Here is a 4007-nt window from a genome sequence, read left to right on the forward strand (position 1 = left end):
AGACAAAAAAGAAAGAAAGAAAGGGAAAGAAACAGTAAAAAAGAAGGCTGCGAGAAGCAACTCACAAACAAAGAAACCGGAAGCAAGGGGGGGAAGGGAGAGAGAGGAGAAAGAAAGGGGGAAAAAAAGCTAAGAAAATGCGAAAAAAGAATCAGAAAGCAAGATAAACAGAAGCTAGAGACCTTTAGACAGGTGGGAGTGAGGAAAGAAAAGAGATAGGAAGCTGGGGAGTCTTACGCTCGGGATCGTCCCACGCACCTCCAAGCGAACCTGGTCTGAAGCATCCGAAGCGGAAGGAAGGACTTTTAACTACTTTATTTCATGAAAGATCAGGTACAAAAAGCAAAAAAAACATCAAACCACACCAAAGAGAAACCATTCCAGGACATTCAGAACATCACACCGTGACAAACACCTTCGCAGTAGTACACATCATGTCTAACATGCCATATATATATCCCTCGAGGGACGAACAGTTCCACCCTTCCCTGTCCCATAGTACACGTGCAAAAACCTTCCGCATCTCACCCCGAGAAAAACAAAAGCAGCCTAGTGAGGGCCCAGGGCACGGCACAAGCCAGAAGCTACAGTCCGCCACCGCGCCCGCCTGGTCGCCCAGACCAGTCAAGACATCAGAGTGCGTATTTGAGACGGCCATCCTCCACATGGCACAGCGCTCCCTCAAGGGCCCAGAGTGCCTCAAAGGTGGGCATAGGGCAGTTCTGATTAGCTAACAGACCACTTTTTCAATGTTATCCTGTGCTTCCTTGTAGCATAATGTGAGAATTGTTAAGGGGGTATGTTTTGCTCCCTGCTAGAGCAACAGAGTCCAGTGCGTCATGCACTGTCTCCCTGAGTGGGTGCAGGGATGCTGGAAGATTATATTCTCTTCTGAGAGAAGCATGTACATTCAGTCTCCCAATAGAAACTCTCCTGTGAATGTTTTAACCTTGGTTGTGTCCAGGTTATTTTTCTCCTGGAGCAGCCATTTTTTACTACGGAAGAAAACACCTGAATATCTGCACACTCAACATTTCTCCAGGGAGACCAGCGACTCTCCCAGGATACACTAAATGTCTGTACAAGGCCTGAGCCTGCAATAACAGTGCATTCCCTCCACTGTAGCTGGGTTAGTGTTTGAGAGAAGGACACCCACTAAATTTGATGGGGAGAGCAGGTGGAAGTTTGGGTCACTGAACTGAAGGAGGTCTAAGAAAAATTGAGAACCTTCAACGCTATCCCTGTTTCCTAAGAAATATACCTCCCACATTTAGGCTACAAAAAGATTTAAAAGATATTGTCAGATGATTATTTAAATAATTTTTGCTCATTTTGTGGAAGATAAATACCATATGGTATTATAAAATTGAAGGCAATGTATTTTGAAATCTTTTTCCCTTGGTTGTGTCTCCCAAATGATATGATATCTGCTTATTGATTTACCAGCATTTGCATAGCTTTTGAGAGATACTGACTTCTTTCCACTTCAATTGATTTTTTTCTAAAACCTCAAATCATCTTTCCTAGTTTACGCTGAAACCTATTCCCTAAGTAATGCAGTTTATTGTGTTACATTTTTTGTCATAATATACTTTAGCTGTGTCAGGCTTTCCAAAACATTCTGGGAAATATTTTGAGCAGTTCTGAACTGCATAAGGTATTCTATCACTTTTCATTAGACACAATAATAAGTTTGGCATCCATTATAAAGCTTCAGTTGTTGACTTGACAAGCAAGACCAAGGCTCAAGATCAGCAATATCAGGTTTATTAGATGAGGTTGTAGCTATGCAAACATAAAACAAATACAAGAAACTAAAACAGGTACAAGAAACTGTTGTTCCACACACATGCACACACACACAGAGGTGACTGTGGGTTGGTAACTGGAGATTGAAATTGGTGGTGTGCAGTCCTAGGGTAAGAGAGGGAGAGAGAGATGAAGGCACAGAGTTCTGCAGCACACAGCTGTCTGTCAGGGGAGCGGGGAGAGAGAGAGAGAAAGATGGACATATGTAGTGCCTGTTGGGAGTGAGGGGGAGAGAGAGAGAGGCACAGACTTCTGCAGCACACAGCTGTAGTCAGGATCAAGGGGGACAGAGAGAGACAGGCTTTCTGCCACACACAGCTGTAGCATGCATTGGAAGTGAGAGAGAGAGAGAGAGAGAGAGAGAGAGAGAGGCACAGACTTCTGTAGCACACAGATGTCTGTCAGGGAGGGGAGAGAGAGAGAGAGAGAGAGATGGACTTCTGCAGCACACAGCTGTAATACCCATTGGGAGTGAGGGGGAGAGAGTGAGAGACAGGCTTCTGCAGCACATAGCTGTCTGTCAGGAGGGAGAGAGAGAGATAGGCTGAAGGGAGAGGCCGGGAAGCACCGAGGTGATATTTACCTATCCAGGTGCCATGGGTTGATGATTGATGGCCAGTTGATGTGGTCCCAAAGCTGGGGTCCAGAGGGGGTCATCAGCTGATCCTCTGGTGGATGGCTGGTGCAAGTTACATGGTGGGGTGCTGGTCCAGATAGAGGAGGCATCCACAAGGGTCACTTTCCCCTGCCTTTTTATCAGGCAGTTCCCTTGGGATCCCTGTGGGTTCAAAGCCCAGATGGAAGAGGGGCTAACAGCTGTCATTTTCTCATTGAAGAGAGCCCCACCTGGTGGGACATGCAGTTTCAAAGTGTCCATTTTTCTGACTGTTTTGGGTGGGGGGCTTCTTCTCAGAATTCACAGTGAAGGTGGTGCTGGGTTACTGGAAATCCATACTGTTCCTGATTGCTTCCTGGAATCTTATTTCCAATTGAATGCAGAGCTGTTCCTGTGTATTGTTGTGTTGATGGGTCTGTTGTTTCCACCTTTGTCACTATCATACACACACACTTACAGTTTCCATTCACTCGGGGACCAACTTTTCATATAGGCACAATTGACATTACAATGAGGATACAACATGTCTTGACAAGCAAGGGGAGACACAGGTTACAACATAACAAAATGGAATCTTGACATTACAAAATGGGACTTGCCATTACTTTGGTTAACCATAAAAGCAGGCCTGAAGTATGAAAACTGGTGTAAAAATAGCACAGAATAGCAAAAATTCTAATATAAAATAATACGAGATGGCAAAATTAGCAATACATAACCTAAAAGAGGTTTTTTAGATAGAAAGAAAGAAAGACTTTGACTTTTAAGAGGCATTTATTCCTCTTAAAAGAGGAATAGGTGGGAGGGTAGACAATAGGAATAGAGGGAGGGTGACAAATTGGGGCCAGTAGAGAGCATGTACAGGTTGGCCCAAAGATCTGGGCCTCATGGACAAGGCCTGGGCTCATGGCCTGCAAGGCCTGCCCGTACACTCTAGACTAAACAAAACAACACACAAAAAAACCCACAACGAACATTAGGACTATTTACATATTTACAGTTCTGCCAGCGGGGACACCCATGGGGCCTCAGGGGTCGACCCACGTGAACAAAGTCCAAGGCCTCGGCCCGCTGGACGCATCTCTGCAGCTTGAGCAGCCGGTGGTGTCACAGTGCAAGGATCAGGCGTCCCGCCTCAAGTCGGCGCAGTGCCCCCTCGAGGGCCCAGCGTTCCTCAAAGGTGGGCACCGTCCACCAGAGGACAGCGTGCTCAAACTCGAGCGAGAGGCGAGCCCGCACCAGCAGGCGGAAGAGCTGAAAGGCGTCAACCATCCCGGTGCCGGTGAGCCGGTTTTGCCAGCTCTTCAGGGTGGCCATCTTGGCCTGGCCCAGCAGGAAGTTGGCCAGGCTGACCGTGGCCCGCTCGGCCACCCGGTACGGGTAGGAGTAGTTGTACACGTCCTCGGAGAAGTCCCGGCCCAGCGTCCGAAGCAGTGCGGCAAGAGCGGCAAAGAGAGGCTGCAGCCGGGGGCAGTCAAAGAAAGCGTGGAAAATGTCCTCGTCCAGCACCCCCAGGCAGAAGGGGCAGGCCACTGAGGCCGCTGGGTCCAGGTGATGCACAAAGATGCCGGGGACCAAGATG

The sequence above is a fragment of the Alligator sinensis genome, unplaced genomic scaffold (genome assembly GCF_000455745.1).
Source record: "Alligator sinensis unplaced genomic scaffold, ASM45574v1 scaffold384_1, whole genome shotgun sequence".
Lineage (NCBI taxonomy): Eukaryota > Metazoa > Chordata > Crocodylia > Alligatoridae > Alligator > Alligator sinensis.